This window comes from Centruroides sculpturatus, unplaced genomic scaffold (genome assembly GCF_000671375.1).
Source record: "Centruroides sculpturatus isolate CEXI.00-Female unplaced genomic scaffold, Cexi_2.0 scaffold850, whole genome shotgun sequence".
In the NCBI taxonomy this organism is placed as follows: Eukaryota; Metazoa; Arthropoda; class Arachnida; order Scorpiones; family Buthidae; genus Centruroides; species Centruroides sculpturatus.
Genome location: NW_019385036.1, coordinates 289,517 through 310,207, shown reverse-complemented (window position 1 = coordinate 310,207; position 20,691 = coordinate 289,517). Strand labels below are relative to the sequence as shown.

The window sequence follows — 20,691 nt, the reverse complement described above, 5'->3', positions numbered from 1 at the left end:
GGATGAGGCAGAATCTCCCATCCCAGATTAGCCAGTTTCTTTAACGTCATCTTTGCTGCATTTACTGGCGCGTTGTCGTGTCTGTATCGGACTTTGTCACTTTTACGACAAACTTCTTTAATATTGGTGTTCAAACGATCCAGCTGTACAGAGTAGAGTTCTATCGGTTACGGTAGAACTCTACTGTGAACAGCTGGATCGCTGGAACGTTTGTCGTAAAAGTGACTTAACTAACATCACTGTTGAGTGATGTTAGTTAGAAGCGTCTCCATCGTGATGACGCGAAACAAACGCAGATCAAAGCCTTCTGCACTATCGGTTCTTTTAACTTTTGCAACAGCTGGTTGATCTTCGTTCATCCACGAACGCTTTAACAAACGCTTTGCAGATGACATGGTAATCCTTGGTTGCGTTGTGGTCAGTCACTTTTGAAGCGATAAATCAATAGAACGCGAATGTGTTCTTTCGAAAGTTTTATATTTTCAGACTTGGCGAATGTGTCTATTTCTGATGAAATATGTGATGAAACGCCCTTTGGTTACTGTACTTATATATATAACGTTACAGAACAAGTTTTTAAATCGTTTCTAGAAAAAAAAAATCGAAATGTCTAAATTTTATCTTTACAACCCGAAACTATCATTTTAGGCTGCGTTAAACGGTCAGCAACAACTATTCGGCAAGTCGGAGTTTCCTTAGTGTTGCGACTAGCCGCCGAAGAAATGTCTCTTGGGATTGTTTCCATAGCAACAAGTGCAATCGAAACCGCAAACGTCGTCACTTTCGATGGTATCATGGAATAGAGTTCTATATCTTTGCTGCGGCGTTTGCCGATCACTTCCACCAATTGTCTATTTACATCTCACCAGTCGAAAGAGGATTGGTCAAATCTTCGATGCAGTGTCACAGTTTAACAATTTCCATGCGCCGTACCACGATACACCGCTAGCGACTCGACCCATTTTTTTTAATTAATTTTTTTAAATTTTATTAATACTTCATACAACGCGAGCAATCTACACTAAAATATCGCGTTAAATTAGGTGGTAAATATCTAGAAATGCATTGCGTAAAATAGGTTTATTTTCGAATGAAATTAGCTGTGATTTAATTGGGAAATAATAAATTAAGGAGGCGAAGGATGAAGTTTGAGAGCAAAAATAGTAACGCCAGATGTCGGTAGTTGTCCGAAGAAAGGGTTTTTCTGTCACTCGGCGCCGATGCGTTTTACAAACTAAAATCTGAAAAATTGGTTTAACGCTAAAAATCGCGTCACTGCGCGTTCGTCCGTTCTTTATAGGAAAACAAAAGCGATAGCTTCGGAGGTAGTGGGCGGGCGAAATATTTGGCAGGGTCAATTTCTGGTCCTTCGGTCAATTTTCTCCGGAAATCGGAGATGAGAAAGGTGGAAGGAAAATTCCTTCCTTTAGCAAGTGGCGTGTGACTAGCGGCCATTCTCGCGTCTTCTCGGTCCGTCTCGGGATCGTTCGTCGTAACAATGCGCGCGTGTTGTCCTTTGACGTCATTCGACGTAGGTCACGTGCCCCGGTGCGACTTTTGCTCCCTCTGACGGGTCAGTTTGAAAAGTCGGGGTTTTTTTTACGATGATGATGATGATAATGATGATCTTCGCTTCGAATCGGATATGTTAAAATGGATGTTGTTTACGTGACTATTTCTACCCGGGATGAACCGATATGTTGCGAAGGGATTAATCCTCGGATTCCTATTATAAACGTGTGTTTTTAAAGAGAAAAGATTATTCTACCAGTTTGGATATTTTAAAGGAATTTCATTTAATCGGATGATTGTCCTCATCTCGATTCCGCCATCTTGACTTATATCCATAGAAAATCGGATGTTTTAAATATAAAACATCGAAATACAGGAAGCGATTGGGGTTTAGATACGTCTGTATAGGGTAAGGATTAACTTATTATAAAGATGCCTATTTTCGGGAATCGAAATGGCCTCGGTGGCCACACAATAATTCCAATTAATTATTGCTATTAACGAAATATTCTTCCCTTCAACGATTTTGAAACGAATTAATCGAAACGTCTACGCTTTTATAAATATGAATGACTTTTTTGATTTTTTTAATTTTTCACGCTATTAGCATTAGTTTAAATGTCACCACCGACCAAATCTCCAATCGTTTTATTATTCTCTTTAAGAACTCTTAACCATTGCTATATAACACATGGCAGGATTTAGATAATTTCTTAAATATATCCAGGTGTGGCTAATCCAATATGGCTTCTAAAGACATGAATGCAATCAAGTATGGCTTATTTCTTTCGTATCGTTCAAAATACGTGTTATGTTTCAGATACGTTCCAAATCTTTCGTGTAAGTTTTGTCGCAAAATCCTCTTACCTTTCGACTAATTCTGTCCAAATTAACCTCCATGATTAACTCGTCGAAAATTTGACAAAATTTTATCGAATTCGGACTTAAAAAATTTTCCCATCAAATTTGTTCTCGTGTATATTTATAAACATTTATTATACTAAAGAACTTATATTTCTGACTTGTTTGTGACTTAATCGTTCTAAACTTAATGAATCAAAGAAAGTTTCTCTCTATGATGATTGGTAGAGTTTGAATGAAGTCTTTGAGTTACCCATAGATTGGCTGTTTCTGTACCAAATATATTGTGTGTTTTCTAATTTCTCTCCTGTCTGTCTTTCTTGGAATTGGTTGTCTTGGAAAATTTGACTGAATGGATGGCACTACTGGTACCATCCATTCAGTCTACTACTGGTCTGGTCAATTTCCCTTCGCTTTGCTGTTCTTTGGAAAGATGGCGAGACTGTTGTCGATATTACACGCAATAAAACCTTAAATCGCCGGTAAATGACTTTAATATACTTAATTTCTGGCTAAATGTTTTCGATCTTATACTAAGACGGGACAAAGCTGTTGTTGTCATCCTGTCTTGAGATATATTGGGACAATACAATTGTGTGGTTTGTTCATTCCACAAAATTTTTAGGATTACTTTCTATCTCATTTTTCCAGTTTAGTATTTCCATGATGAAACTTTTTCTGATCAAATTTACTAATTTCTTTTGTTACATTTCATGATTTGTTAAGATTGTATGTTGTGAATTGTTGCTTTTCAATTATACCATGAAAAGGGTCAAATTTAAACCAGTGTGGGAATTTAAAAATTAATTTAATCAATGTTTGACTGAAATAAATTTGAAATTGAATGATATAAATGAATTTGACATATTTAATTCTGTGATGGGTATAACGATAATTCATTTATGAGTAGATTAAAAGCAACGTACATTTCATTTGATCATATTAACATAATGAAATGATAAAAGTTGTTTATCATTTAAAAAACATTGTTAACTTGTTTTGTCTTCTCATAAAATTTATAACATACCACAGTTTTACTTACAAGAAATTAATTGTTTTGGTATGCACACCACTTTTTCCATCTATTCAAAGACATTATCAATATACTAGTTTAAATAGAATAATAGAAGTAGTTTACAGTTTGTTTATTTAGACACTAGAAATTATGTTAAGATGCCTATTTTGTTGTTATTTTGCTACATATTAAAGTAAAGATTCTGAAAAAGTTTATTGAAAATATTTTGTTTTATAGTATAATGCATAATATCAAAAATGTATTACATTTTATATTTCTGAAACTATGCATATATAATAATTTATTTTCTAATATAAACTAAAAGTGTTTGTCAAATACAGTATATATAAATGAATAATAGCAATTAAATTACAATTACAATTTTTGTTTGACTTTTTATTCTTTTGTTAGAAAACATATTAAAATGTACAGTATTAACATTTGTGTTTTTAAAGAGAGACAAAATTTCTCAAAAATACTTTAGATTTAATATTATGTTGTATGTTTTATATATGAAATAACAGACCAAAAAAAAAAATACACTGACAAAAGATATTGATAGCATTATTTAATAAATTTGATTTGAAAATGATAAATTTTAATTTTTAAATGTATTGTATTATTAACAATCAGTCATTTTTTTCCAGGATTGATTTCAAAGCATTATCTACCACAATGAATTACTTTAATAAGAATGCTTTTATTTATTAGTAATTCATTTGGTTAATGCAATTATTTGAAGTAAAAGAAGAAAAGCAAAAGAAACTATAATATGATGATAGTTTGATAGAAAATTTATATAAAATATAATGTTTAGAATGTAAACTGAATATAATTTTAAAAACATATTTATGAAGTGACTGGAATATAATTTAGTTGATTTTTTTTGTATGTTTATAGGAAGGTTGAGAATTTTATTACTTAATGGCCTAAGAGATTTCCAAGCTTGAGTGTTTTTATCTGAAAAAAACAAATATGGATGTATAGAGCAATATGGTAGACTGCATTCATTAATAATTAGTAATAAAAGTGTACCTAAGTTCCAAATAAGTGACTTACAAAAACAGCATTTAACATGCGGTTTGTTTATCTTGACAATGTGGATAGTTAATTTAATAATTAAAAAATTTCAAAAAATCTGGCAAAATTTGGTTAAATTTTATAATCATTAAATTACTTAATTGGACTAATTAAATAATTTAATGATTATAAAAACTGAATAAAATTTATTAGAATAGTTGTTGCTGTTATTGCTATAAATTAGTGAAGTTTCCAAAAGTTGTCAATATGCTTATGTTGCAATCTTTTGAAATTGATAATTTGTAAATTGTAATTAAATATAAATTTGTGTTGCCTGAATAGGATTTAAAACTACAGTAATAATCTAATATTTGAGATAATATAGTATAACTTTTGCTTATTGTCAGTGATGTCATTCTCATTCCAGAAGTTTCCAATTAGAATATGAATTTGAAGATATGGCCAGTTATGTGCTATTTGGAAGGGTGCTGACACCAAACTTTTTCAGTTGGCATGACAATTGCTATAATTATATTCTATTCAAAATTAATAGTATATCTGAGCAAACTTTACTTAAATTCCATATGGGATAACTGCCATTGCATTTTCATTTGGCAAGGAATGGTAAATTTGAATTCTATTTTGAATGGATTTTTTTAGACATCAAAATATTATTAAATTAATGTAAATTTACAAATATAAAGTTTTCTGATGAGATTTATTCTACAAATATACGTATTGCTATTATTAAATCTTTTAATTACTTTAATCATAATCTAGTATTTTGATCATTTTTGCTAATTAAATTAGGTTTATTGACAAAATCTAAAACAGAATTGTCTGTCATTGACAATTGACTAATATAAACTGAGAATTGCATCTCTACAAAATTAAAATTGTTCAGCTTATTTAAAATTAGTCTGAATGATGTTTGTCGTTCACTTGCCAAATCAATTAACTCCATAAAACAAAAAAATGGAAAAAAGTGACGAAATAATATACATTCTTTTTTAAAATTCCTTTTAAAATACAAATTCAAATAAACATTGTAGAATGTATTATTGTAGATTTAACAACATATAAAATGTATAAGATAGGCCATAATCGCATAGATATGCCATAATTGTTATTATTAATACAGTTTTGATATGATTGAGGGAGTTAATAGATTTGGCAAGTAAAAAAAGTAATAACATCAAACTTAGTCTTCACTTAGTCTTCATTATTGTACATTTTTTATTAGAGATTTTTTACAAAAATGAATAATAACTATTCTGTGTTTATTAAAAATGGTGGTTTAGTAAAAATGGTGGTTATTAATTTGTTGAAATTGATTATTCAGCAACATAAATGATGTCTTCTTTGTCCCATCATGTTGAATTGTTCTTAAATTTTTATAAGAATCATGTTTAATAGGAGGAGTGAAACATTTTTAGTTTCATCCATCTTGATGTAATGGTATAAGTTTTCTTTTTTCTAAAAACAATTGCCACCAAATTTTAAATTGTTCAATAATCCACTAATATACTTACTTCTGCAGCAGTTGGACTGTAACTAACTAATTTCTTTTACTTACTTTTTGTGATGAGATAACTAAATAATTTACCGTTATCTACAAGGCACTGGTCAGTGCACACTGCAATTGCAATGCTGCAGTGTGCACTGGTGGATTTACATTATAGTGTGGAGTTAATTAGATTGGCTTCTGAAATAAATAAAATTTGTTTTGATGTCCAATAAAATTTTGTCATTAAGTGGCATTGATCCTTATTATTAGGGAAACTTATTATGAATATAAAAAGTTATGAGTGTATCAAGTGCTTTGACACTAAAGTTTAAAAATCTTCGAAATGTAGAGTTAATCGATTTGGCTTGTGAATGGCTCATATATTATTCAAAAAGTAACAGCAATAAAAGTAATCATGTATTTAGATTTTAAACATATTAAAATACTTTATTAAAAATAATATAGCATTTTAGAAACTATTGCATATGTACTTTAAGATACTATAAATTATATTACATGCTGCAAATAAATTTTACTTGTTAGTTTAAGACTAAATACATTTCTTTTGAAGCTAGAAGAGTTTTAGGAATATGCTTGATTCATTTATATAAAAGTGTTATCTTAATTCATGTTTTTTTTTGTAATTTATAAATAGGCTATTTGTCATCTAGATTTCAAACATTTGTATACTAACTGTTACAACTTTTAAAGCTATACACCAACCAATGCCAAATTATATCCGGCTAGAAACAGCTATAATATCAATATTACAGCTGTTTCTAGCCCAATAATATTTGGTATTGGTTGGTGTATAGGTTTAAAATATATCAGGTTTAGTGATGATGATTGTTTAGTTACAACTTTTTCTTTAAATGTATTTATTTCATACCTTTGTTTTTGTAAACAATGTTATATGAAATATAATTGGCCAAAGAACTCTCTTCACACTCTCTTAAAAGTTATTTTTCTGTATGTAATTGATATACTACTAGATAAAAGATTTTCCATTTGTATGTTTTTGTTTTTATATAAATATTTTAAAATTGTAAAAAGCTCTTATTATTAATTTTACATCATAATTTTTTAATAACTATTAACAAATAGTTTAATCTCCAATATCAAAAAGTAACATTTGTGTAGTGCTCATTTACAGCTGCTGCTATTATACTGATCTAATGTACTAATAAACACAAATATACACCTATAATCTGCATAAAAACAGATAAATTTTAATGAAAACAAATGTTTTCCTCTGCTTTAAACAGACATGATCACATTAGATGGAATGAAAATAAAATCAAAAGTAACATTTTTAATCCAGTTTTTTGTTATTTATGCCAAAAATTTATATTTTTAGAGACCACATTTACTATTTATTTGGAAATATGCAATCTGCATTAAAATAAACTGTTTTTTTTTTTTTTTAATGTTTACTGTAGTGCTTGGGAATTAAGTTCTAGGGTTATAAATTTAAAGAAATTACATAGTACAATGATGGAACTTTGCAGTACTGTCAAAAGTAATCTTGAGAAGATGCAATTTTTTTGCATTTGCTTAGTGTTGGAAACATCCTTTTAACTTTATTTGAATTTACAGTTCCTTTTCACATTATATTTAATATCCTTTAATCCTAAAATTGTCTTCTTTTTATTATAAATTTTATAGTTGAGAACAAGAATTAATATTAAAATTATACTCTCAATTATAGAAATATTAAAAATCCTTCAATAAAGGAGGAATCTTTGAAAAAAAACAAAAGTTTTCCTAATTAAAATTACTCATTTAATTCATTTTAATAATAGATTTTTAATAAATAAACTCAAGTATGATTGAAAGTGTAATTTTAATTATAATTAAAAAAAATCACTGGAACAAAAATTAAAAGGAATATGTTGGAAATAAATTGGGAAATTAATGGTTTAGTTTACTTCTACATTCCTGTACTTTATAAAATATCTCTTATCGTTATGGAAAGAAACCATACACTATTATTGAACAGAACTAACTGTCATCTGTTCTAAAGTTTAGGATTAATTTCGTAACTTCTTGTTTTTATTTATTTTTTTATACATTTCAACTCTCATCTAACTTACAAGAAAATCTAATGTTTATTTTTGTTTCATCATTACAAATAACCAGAATAATGATTAAACAAGATCTCTAATATGGGCATCTTCTTGCATAAGATAATTGCTATTCAAATATATATAGAGAGAAGAAATTAAATTGATTATCATAGCCAGTTTAACTTTTCCTCTTTACAAGTATCTTGGCTCTTTCAAATGACCGAAATGGCTTTTATGGTTTTCATGTGGTTAATATTCACATAAACTATAATAATATATTGTACGTGAAGTCAATTATCATTACTTCTCAGGTTCAGATTACATATACAGTGTATATATAGTAAACTGTTAACTTGACTAATTGGGGAAAGGTTTACTATTCCCAAAATGGATTTTTGGGAATGATGAACTTTAAATCTAATGTGTTATAAAAATATATATTAATAACAAACTTAATATGTGCAAGATATGTTAAAATTTTTGTGAAAAAATTTTTAAAAAAGAACTAAAAATGTAACAAGACAATATCACTGCAGAATATTGGCTCTGGTAAAAGAAAAAGTCTTGGTTCTATTTCTTCAAGAATGAAGTTTGACTCTAGAAGGAGTCTTATGAAAAATAGAAAAATTAGATACAAAATAATGAATGATGTGCTTGATAAGGCTAATAACAGATATAAAAATAAAACCATTTTATTGCACATTATAGTATACATAGAACACATAAAACTCAAGAAAATGATAGAAAGAAAATATGAATTGATCACTTTCATCAGTTTTGTAGTTTACAAACAGAAAACATTGTACGTGCAAACACAATTGTTCTATATTCTTCATGGTCAGCTACAAATGGTGCAAGGAAAGTAAATCTTTGAACTGCAAAAACAATCTCTCCACATGTGTGAGAGAAGCATATTTGGTGTTCAACTAAAAATTCTAGGTTTTCTGACTGCAAATACTCAGGATTTGTGTTTTGATTATGAAACTGGAATACCCTCTGTGTCTACTAAGAATATCTGGAATATACTCCAGATTTTCTCAGTAGACAGACTGCTTTCCTTTTCTCTTCTTAGAAACTAAACTATACAGGAATTTGTGTGAATGAACAGTGTAGAGTTACTTTAACATGGTTTCTTGACTTTTTGAATTTTGTTGTTGTTGCTGAAGACTTTATTCAATTTATGAATGAATGCTCCTATAGATGAGAAATTTTCAGCATAAAAACAAGCCACTTAAATTCATGTGCCCTATTTGGTTATTACAGGATGTTTTGGGAGTGGCAAACTAGTTCTCTTTATATAGATGTACTTTCTCTAAACCTTTTAATCAGTTTTTTTTATTTCTGAAATGAAATCATTGGCCCAAAGTAATTCTGTCTTAATTGTTTCACATAAGCCTATCCTGTTAAGGCAATGAGCAATGAAGTTGATGTATCTGAATCTGAGGCAATGTCTTAGATTCAGATACATCAACTTCATATTTAAGTATGCACTTAGTGTGTACAGTACACCTGGTCTGTTACAATTAAGGTTGCCAGACACTTATTTAATTCCTTTATTAAAATGAAAAAGGATACAATTTGTCTTTCATTTTCATTTTTCAATGCCTGTATTGTGTAATGGCAGTAGTAGATTTTTGAACAGGTATATTACTATCCTTAAATATCAGTCCATATCCTTACTTATAGAAAGCTATGGTTTATCACTAAATGTTTTATATTCTAAATTAAACTAAAATTGCAAATATTTATAGTCAATATGAAAATTATAATTTTTAAATTAAGATGTAAAATTACAGACAAAATGTTTAGGAATTAACTAAAATATCATTCACTTGTACTTTTTTGGGATGGGATGGACAGACTAAAAGTTGGAAAATGGTAGTATTATTCATTCCTTTAATTCATATGTAGAAACCTGTAACCCTAGTTATAAGTAACCGACTTTTTCAAACTGAATGACAGCACTTTGGCACATGCATCATTGAAGACATGCATAACAGTTGTGGAATTTGTCTTTTCTAATTTGTGAAGTCTTAACAACATGGATTGTAATAGCTTCCCTGTTAACAGTCTGACAAGATTGTTCAGCAGGTATCTGTTGGATGTATCTGCTGAACATTATTTTTTTTTACTATTTCTTGTATTTTTTTGAAAGTTGCTTCATATGCAGTCTGCACATAGTTTTTTGTTAGCATGTTTTGGTTAGGGATTGAATGCTTTGTACTTTTTCTAGAAAGTTTTTATACTGGATGATTTACCTTGTTAAATGCAATCCCCGAGTGTATTAAAACTGTAGCCAGTTCACATTAAAATTCATTCTTCTTGCTGCATTGTCCTGTGCAGAATTTAATGATGCCAAAATAAAATGCTGTCTCATCTTTTTGTTGTTGTTTCTTGTTGGAAATATTCAAAATATATTTAATGTGCTGCTTAACCTGTAAAGAAAGATGCTTTTCATCCAAATTTATGGTAACATCACACAGTTCATATCTCAAAAACTATTGTTGGTCATATTTTTTTTGTCTTTAAAACTATTTACTCTAACTCCTTTAGTTTTGATTTCAGTAAGTTGTCATATTACCATTATACCTTTGTGAACAATAGAATTGTTCATATCATTTTGCACCAAAGAAAGTATTTAAATATCAAAAAACATTATTTAAAAATTTATTTTCAATTTTATAAATACAAATAGAAAAATACCCAATTTAAGGGCAAAAGGGGGAAACTATCAAAAAAAGTGTTCAGAGGTAAAATAAAGGGAAATGGCTAATATCTCATCCAAACAATTGTAAACTTAAAGAACCAACCTGTGATACTTTCAGTCTCTTGTGCAAATAATGAAAAGGGAGAACCTTTTCATTACTTGCACAGGGCAAAAAGGAGACTTCAGCTTTTCAACTTTGATTATAACATATATTGAGTAATTTATATTCATTGGCTCGTTCCAAAAAAAGGTTTTAAATTTTACATATAGGACAGATTTTTTGTTTATTATATTCAAAGTACATTTAAAACAGGGTCTGTTAAATCAAGGGTATAGTTAGTTGAGAAAGCCAGGCTGCACCGAAAGGCATAACCTGAGAAGGAAAGGAGGTGGACATGGAAGAGAGTGGGATAGAGGGAAGGAGGGAAAATGGAGAAGGATGAAGATCACATGTTAGCCATTGCCGGGTGCTAATTGCTAGACATAAAGACAATATATACAAAGGGTTCATGCATGGGAGAAGCATAATAAATGATGAAAGAGTACACATAAGATTGCGCATTAAATTTTACACAGAAGATAACGAACCACACAGCATTGTTTTACACAGCTAAAGGGGAAAAGAAAGGGGAGCCAATGAGTAGACCTGCTGGAGATGAGTCTTGCCACAAAGTTTGCAAAGGCTTTGTAATAGAGATTATTACTGATGAGGAGGCTCGAGCTGCAAGGCCAAGTGTCGTTATTTTTTAGGATGATGGATATGCCTGAAATCTATAAAATGCCAATAAAAGATTCAGTTGTGTACTTGATGCAATATTACTAGAGTATTCCATTTTGAAATCTACACTATAAACTTAACAATTACTTCAAATTCTTCTTGCTTTAAAAATGTTCATGTTTACTATAGTGTTTGTCAGTTAAGTTCTAGGATTAGTCATTGGCATCTTTCTTTAGCACAATGCAAAAATTTTTCATATCACAAATGATCTGAGACAAATTCAGAATTTTGATTTGAAATTTTGTTTTATTTTCAATATTTACCAGATATCTGATTAGTACTTTTTGCTATTATTTGCTAAAAAAAGACAAAAACCACATATATAACCAAATATTTTGAAATATGGAGAATGAAACTGAATAGTTTTTGTTTCTTGGAAATGAATTCTATTTGGAATTACTTTATGAACAAATACGTATAGTCTTCAACCTATATCTGGCGTGAAAATTCCAAACTAATATTGGCAAACGCTTTCGATGCCCCTCCTGGGCTCTTCTTCAGGCCAAATTTAATGTACTGGATTCTTAAATCGAATATTTTAAAATAAGAACATGCTCTGTTTCTAGAAGTTCAAATAAGGAAGGTAATCACGTGTTTTTCTGAATTATAATTTTTTTATAATTTATATTCGTGGAGATATGTTATGCGCATCTTATAATAATCATGCGTATTTTATAATCACGTGCCGTTTCTAAAAATAATTAACTAGTGGATATACGATGTGTGCATCCCATAATAATCTGGTGTATCGTATAATAAATTACGATTCATCCACCAATAAATACTGCCACGCTGTTGAGAGATTCATTTCTTCTTTAAGATTGATGCAGGTTGGTTTGCAATCTGCTTTGTAAATTTCCATCGCTTCCAAAGTTCTTAGATGTTCATGTTGACGAGTGGTGCGGATGACCCGTGCCTCATTAAAAATCGGGGTTATGTCCGGGTTTGTTGAAATCCTTGATTAATTACTTTATGAACTTGTATCTCATTGGGAAACATTTGTTATGATATTTAATTTTTGAAATAAATTTGTATTTATGTTTTATGTTTGTTTTATTTTTATATTTATAAACATGCAAATTTTTTGTGATTGATACATTTTTATGCATTTGTAGTGAATTCTGTACTTGGATTAAAACCTTTGCCAAAATTTAGGTTTATAAACTGACAGAAATGGAAATTGTTAGACTATGAAATACTATGAATTACTATGTAATTTGTTGGATTTATAAAGAACAACTGATTAAAGTTTAGAATTAATTCTAAAGCAGGGGTGTCCAATCCATGGCCCGCAGGCTGCATGCAGCCCAAGGCAAGTTCCAATGCAGCCCAATAAATGTGTAAACAAAACTGACAAATTTTTTTATTATTTATTTATTTCAACGGCATAAACCTCAAAAAAGAAGTTTCACAAAGCCGTAAACCTTTACACATTTTATTTTTTAATAGAAAGGAAATATTTTCAAATACTTGAAATCTGTGAATGAGGAAGAAATACTAAATAAAGCTGGAGTAGTGACTCAAAGAATTATGGCCCCAAATTTGGGGAAAGAAAAGAAAGGCCAAAAGATAAAAAGAAGTGAGAAAGGTTGAAAAATTAAGGATAAATATTTGCATAACAGAAGGTCTATTTAACCTTTTCACTTCTTTATTTTTTGACCTTTCTGTCCTTTCTCCGAATTTTGGCCTATAATCCTTTGAATACCAACTCTAGCTTTATTTAACATTCCTTTCAGCGTTGCAAGATTTGGAAACTTTGTGCCAAATTTGTCTATCTTTTTTTAGTTTGGCATAAAAAAATCATTTGGTGCATTAGGCTACATTTTGGGCTACATATTATTTATAAATATATTTGTTGAAAAAAAATGCACTTTAGAATGGTGTTTCGTTAGATATAACACGTTGAATTTTCACATTGATATTCGACTCTCTTTAACCTGAAGATGACAATTTAAAAATCATCAAAAATGTTTGTTTTTCATCAGTTTTAGTGATTATAATTTGTGCTGGATATTTCTATATTCATTAGACTTAATTAATCCAGTTTTATGTAGTATGTTTTTATTGCTGTTTATATAAGCTTGGTATTATCATATTAAAAATATCTTTTGGATTGTAGAGTTAAATGGTATAAACAGTGAATTTATCATTTTATATTCATTATATAAAGCCTATTGTAGCTGAAATAATAATCAAATTGGACAATTCTTTTCATATGTGATTTTCTCTCAAATTATGATTCCCGGTATTACAGATGTATGTGTCCTTTTATTAGTTAAACCAAGGTGAGCTCTTCAGCTCTTTGCAGGGCATATTAATTAACATAATTCAATTTCTGTCAGATAGAAATTGGACTCATCACTGAACGTTAGTCTATAATTCAGTAGTCCATACTAATCATAAACTAGATCATTCTACGTTGGCAAGGATATTGAGTTAAAGATAAATACTACATAGGAACTTGTGATCTTAGGTCAATCTCATGTAGTTTGTTTTAAATTATTTGTATTGACACCCTACTTACATACAGGAGAAATTGAATCATCATAAAATATATATTTTTTGTAAAAAAATCTTTGTTTCTGGACTTTAAAGATTGTTTTAAAGTGTTTGTAATTTTTGTGATGTACAGTACATGTTAAATATATTTCTCTTGATATACGTAGATGTACTGGAATAATAATTAACGACTTTACCTACATTACATGGTTAAATGTACTTTTAAAATTTATGCTGTTATGAAATCTTTGGACTATGATGTCTAGAAAAGGTAAAATACCATTATTTTCAATTTTTAGAGTCAAAAGTTATGATAATTACTACGTGGTACAGTTAAGGATTGTTTGAGGGTTGGTTAGAGTATTATCATAAATGATGAAATAATCATATACATACCTATTATATTCAAGTATTCCATGGAGGTTTCTAATAATTTGATCTATTTTTTATCATACCTAATTCAGCTAGTAATTGAATGGTATCTTCATGGGTTCAAGTACAGGTTTAGGGCCTGTACTTGAACCCATGAAGATACCATTCAATTGTCTAAAAATTTGGTATTAGAAATAAAATAATCATTATTTAAAACAAATTGAACCAGTTCAGTTACCCAATTATCATATTTTAAGTTAGTTAATGTATCAATTATAAATTTTTTATGTATAGATGGATACATATTTTTAACATCTAGACTCAACATTCTGCAGTTATTATTAATGTTAAATTTTTTATGGTTTTCAAGGAAAACTTTTGTGGTTTATAGTGAAGATTTATTATGTCAATGTAACCGTGTCCTTTGAACAAGGAGAATTGGTTTTTCTGTAGATTTGAATGATGTTGGATAGAGATAGGTGAATACTATTCATAAATAACCCAAATATTATATTGATGAAAGATAAATTTGAATTCTATCAATATCTCCTGTATTATGCCAAAGATACAGTGAAAGAATATATATACACTAAGATGGTCAACTCTGTCACAAAAGTGAAATCATAGCATAGCACTTTGAGCATGTTCCAGAACTATTAGTAAAAAAGTTGGTTGTATGCTAAATTTGTTATTTTAGCTTTTATAAAATACAGGTAGTTTCCATCTTTACAAGTTAATTGGTTCCTAGAAGTTATTTGTAAAGTGGAAACTAATTTTTCATACAAATAAATACATAATGCAAAATTACATTCTTGCATATGGATTTTAGATAGGAAAATGTTGAAAAACAACAAAAATATTTGACAACAAAATTTTTATTAGTATTATATTTGCATTATAATTAAAAAATAAAAATATTATATTTTTAACATGAATTAATTTATTTTCAAGGAAAAAATAAACAAAATCACTTCTTTAAATATTATTTTGTCCAAATGCTCAGTTTGTTCCATAGGCTGATTAGATGTTGTACTGGTGCATCTGTTGAGAAAATTCTCAGGATTTTTAATTTTTTTTTAAATATTTTTCTTTTGTTTCAAAATAGTACAATCAATAGAACTTATAGAATATTTGGTGCAAAGATCTTTAACAGTTTGCCCAGCTTTATAACTGCTTATAATTTTGTACTTGATTAATATGCTTTCTTACCACACCGGGTTGTATAACTTCACAACCAACAACTGCCTACCCTTAACCATTAACCGGTGCGAAATTCTTTAAAATCGGCGAACGTTTTCGATTCTCCTCCTGGGATCTTCTTCAGGCTTACTTCTTTATATCTTTCGTTATAACCGGATTCTTTAATTCGAATGTTTTTGAAAAAACGTAACGTGCTATTTTTCGAAAAAATTCCGAAAACGGAAGGAATCCACTTGTTATTTCAAATGTAATTTTCTACCAATGGGGAATCATTGTGTGCATTACGTCATAAAACTTGTCTTATAAACTATATTATGATTTATCGTCAATTAAAAATTGCCATGCTGCAGAGAGATTTATTTCTTCTTTGAAATTAATGCATGCGGATTTACGATCGGCTTTAAATATTTCCAGTGCCTCCAAAGTTCTTAGTTGTTCCGTGTGTTGGGTGGTGCGAATAACATGCGCTTCATCGAAGAAAGGNTGTTATTCGCACCACCCAACACACGGAACAACTAAGAACTTTGGAGGCACTGGAAATATTTAAAGCCGATCGTAAATCCGCATGCATTAATTTCAAAGAAGAAATAAATCTCTCTGCAGCATGGCAATTTTTAATTGACGATAAATCATAATATAGTTTATAAGACAAGTTTTATGACGTAATGCACACAATGATTCCCCATTGGTAGAAAATTACATTTGAAATAACAAGTGGATTCCTTCCGTTTTCGGAATTTTTTCGAAAAATAGCACGTTACGTTTTTTCAAAAACATTCGAATTAAAGAATCCGGTTATAACGAAAGATATAAAGAAGTAAGCCTGAAGAAGATCCCAGGAGGGGAATCGAAAACGTTCGCCGATTTTAAAGAATTTCGCACCGGTTAATGGTTAAGGGTAGGCAGTTGTTGGTTGTGAAATTTTGTACTTGTTTTGTCAAGTTATTGATTTATGTTGTTTTTTGTTGTTCGTAACAGTAACGGTATCATCTCTTCTTTTAGAAATGTTGAAAGAATACATGAAATTTTTGAAACCACCAAAATTAATAAAAATGAACTTATACACAGCTACAAACAAACAACAATACAGCATCTGCTCTTAATGATGATTTATTAAGAAAACAGTCATTCACTAAATCATGCATATGGCAATGTTTTATTAATATCATCTCTTCCAATGCAGTAATGAATTAGATTGTAAAATGGAAACTACCTATATGCTTAAAGTCTGCAAATGTATTGAAGTCTGTAACACAAGAAAAACTAAAAATGAGAAATCTCTGTTCCAATTTCCACAAGATAAAAAAAGGTAAATTTTATTCTTTATTCTCCTATTAGGCCTAAATATTTGTTATTGCATTAATTAAAGATGATTATTTAAGTGCACAAATTATATTTCATATATTATATATATATATTGATAATATATTTTGCATAATATATTACACACAAAATATGAATTTGGATAAATTGTTAATCTACGTATTTATGTCTCTTAACAATTTTGATATTAATTACAGATTAATTAAACAAAAAAGCCAGTATAATAAATAAGTATTTTGTTTATCAATTCTGGATATTCAGTTATATTAATAATACAGTGTTATTTACTTAACATTAGATAATCATATTGTATACTAATATCAAGCTCTTCCCGCCAATTTATCGTAACCAACAATTTTGCCAAAATTATGTTTTTTTTGTCTCAAACAAGTTACTATGCACTTCAAATCATGTCACAGAATTCTTGTAACATTACAGACCTTTAAAAAATTAGGAAGAAGAGAATTTTATTATAAGTTTTGTTTACATTTACTCTATATCATATGCGACATAAAAAACTAGGTAAATTTATCACAATTTCTCATAAACGTCACTTATAAAAAATATTTGCCAGATTGTGCTGCACATCTTAGTTCATTTATATTTTGATTTCCAACAGATAAATAACTTTTCTTGTTTTCAAAATTGAGTTTTTTGGTAATTAGATCACTTAAATCATAACATGTTTAAATTTAATGATAAATTATAAGTTATTAGCAAAGATCTTCTGTTAAACATGGATTTACCAAGAGCTGTTTCAAGTCAGATTACAACTGCCACACTTGTTGCATACAGTGATAGTGATTCAAACGACATCTCATATACTTTGATGGATCTTGATAATCAAATCATCATATGAGAAAATAAAACAGAAGATCCTAATTATGGGATTTCTGTTTTGGAACCAGGACTTTCCATTTTCAGCAATTTAATGCAAACTTACCGCAACCAGTACACGCAATGTTCAATGAAGATTATTTACAGACAAATACTGTTCATTCAGGAGATCAACTGACTCTTTTCCATATCAAACAGATGCCTTTCTTTGTAGTTCTGGTTATGCAGATTCTGAAGATTCTTGTCGTCTGCATTCTTTATGTACAGAATCAGCTGATTTAACACAAATTAAATTTCATCAAGTGCAAAGCATGTGCCACTTTAGTCTTTTTGGACCTGTAATAATGATAGCAAAAGTATTGTAACTGCCAAAACATGCCTTTATACTTTAAAAAAATAAGAAAAGTACTTTTATTAGATGAAATAGCCTAAAAATGTATTATATACAACAAATTTACTTCACAGCTAATGTGTAAGAGAAAATAATTTTAAAAAATCTTTTCCTGTAAATTTATTTTTTGTTGATTAAGATAAATTGGCGGGAAGGGCTCAATATATTGATTCTTTTGAATTAATTATATTGTTTTATTTTAATATATTAATTTTGTAATGTATTTTTATGAATAAAAATTGTTGTTTGTTTATTTATTTACTTTTTTCTTTGTAGATGAAAATCAATGGTAATGGTATCCAGGTTTGATTTGTTTCAAAACATATGACTAAAGAATTAAAACAAAGATTTTTTTCAGTCGTAAGAAGAAAAACTTATTAGACCTATTTATAGAAAATTTTAGAAAATATTTTTATATATTGTTTATTTAAACTGTATGTTTACATAAAAACAAAATAAAAAAGTATTTTTTCTAATCTGTGTTTTTAAATTTGTTTTAAATATTAAAAAATTGCTACTAAAATTTTAAATATATATTATATTAGATTAGTAATTTCATAAGAAGAAATGTCATCAATATAATTAATTATAAGACTTCAATATTTTAGAATGCATTATACAAAATTAACAAATATTAAAAATAATGTATGCAATTTTAGTTAGTTGTTAAAAGAATTATTCCTGGTAATTAGCTTTTTTGTAAAGCAATCAGTTGTCTTTTCATGCTCATATGAGTGCTGTAGTTGAAATTAATTTCAAGAGATTTCTATGAGAGTTGGCCATCTAAATGTATAAGAAGGAACCACTACTGTGACTACACAAAGCTGCATAGTCACAGTAGTGGTTCCAGAAGACTCAAATGGGACTAACTTAAAAATTTTATTAACACATGCACAATAATTTTATTGAAAATGGCATAATAAATCATGTTTGTTCTCATAAATGTTTTGAAGTTCAAATTGGTTGTCAATTTGTGTCAATCACCTTGAATCTGCCATTGCATACAGACCTCATCTCTTCAGCTTCTCTGATTTAATTTGTGACAAAAAAGAAGTACACTAAATCCTGAATTCTTATTTTCTTAAATAAAAATCTTTAGTAGGTGAAAATGAGAACAATTATTTATTAATTTATTGTAGTTGAGACAAGAGTACCTAAAAAAAGCTACTTTTAAAACAAAGTAAAAATTAAAGGTTTGAAATTTTATTTATTAAAATTTAGTAAATTACAGTAGGTGATCAGTTAATGAACATAATCTGTTCCAAGACTTTGTTTGTTATTCAAATTGTTCGTTAACTGATTATCGATTTACCATAGTTTTAATGGGAATTTGATTAATTCATTCCAGAGACTCCAAAAAATAAAAAATATATACTTTTTTACTATGTTTATTTATATGTAATAGTAAAAATACATATATATGCAGTCTTGCACTTTTATTAGTCATGTTTTTTCCGTTTTTGGGGTTAAAGAATCTGTCCAATGTCGAGTGCTTTTCTCTTTTCAGGATTTTTCAGAAGTAATTAATAGTATTGTAATTGTAGAGATCCCCAACCCCATTAACCTGATTCTGGTTTTGATGACACTTGGATGATTATTGTTCTGACATCCTCCCACTTCTTCAAAAGATCTTTAGTAACAGATGTTGACATTGGTCCTCTTTTTCAAAAGAAAACACATCTTGCTGAGTTTCTTGGTGTTCATTTGAGAGTTTTGGAGTTCTTCTGTCGTCAGATCAGTTTCAGGTTCCATTCCATCTGTAATGCTCTTTATTTCTCAGATGCAATTTTCATTACTCCATTAGCAGCTTGAGACTTCTTGATGTATCTTTCATAGCTAAGATTGTGTTTACTGTAGACCTGTTCAAGCCATACTGCCTAGCAACATCAGACATCTTGTGCCCACTTTCTACCTTTGCTATTCTCTTACTTGTTTCTAGGCCTTGATGAAATTTAAAATTTGGTATTAAAACGTTAACGAATATCTGAGAGGACAGTTAAACTTTCACTTTTTGTAAATAAGCCCTGACGCAAAACTTAACAAGTGTCCGTCTGACAGTCTCGCAAAGACTATAAAAAATTATTTGTCAGAAAGGTAAACAAAATGCTGGAATTACAAGGGAGGGTTTCAAAATTTGGAGGAATACTATCCAATCAGTATTGGATTGAGTGACGTCTCCCGTGCTCCAAAAGGTTTCAAATTGTTACCTGAAGACAAGGGAAAATCAATCAGTATTTGTTATTTTCTGTCACTTCTTTTTGTGTTTGTTCAGTGAAGTGTTTGTTGTCCGATCATAAAAAACTTTTGCAAAAGTGTTCGTTATTCGATTTTTTCGCTGTCCAAACTGTTTGTTAACCGATTGCCCACTGTATTTTTCTTTTTACTTTTTGTTTTATTTTATTAATTCATTATTATATTGAAATAAAGAAAACAGATTAAATAATAAATATTAAATAAATTATTAACCAAAGTTACATAAGTTAAGTTCACTAACAAGAAGACCCTATGGCTTTGGGGAAACAGATTTTGAAGATCTTTAGTGTGGAGGTAGTACATCATGTGAGTGTATTACCTATAAAATACTAAAGTGAACACTCAAATAT

General features: G+C 29.1%; 1 long non-coding RNA gene across 1 annotated transcript; it reads left to right on the top strand.

Annotated features, from left to right (window-relative positions):
* The first annotated feature begins 1,088 nt into the window (after positions 1-1,088).
* LOC111633720 lies at positions 1,089-18,408 on the top strand. Its single transcript, XR_002758098.1, has 3 exons — positions 1,089-1,921; positions 16,540-16,846; positions 18,365-18,408. It is a non-coding gene; the product is annotated as an uncharacterized LOC111633720 (long non-coding RNA).
* The last annotated feature ends 2,283 nt before the right edge of the window (positions 18,409-20,691 follow it).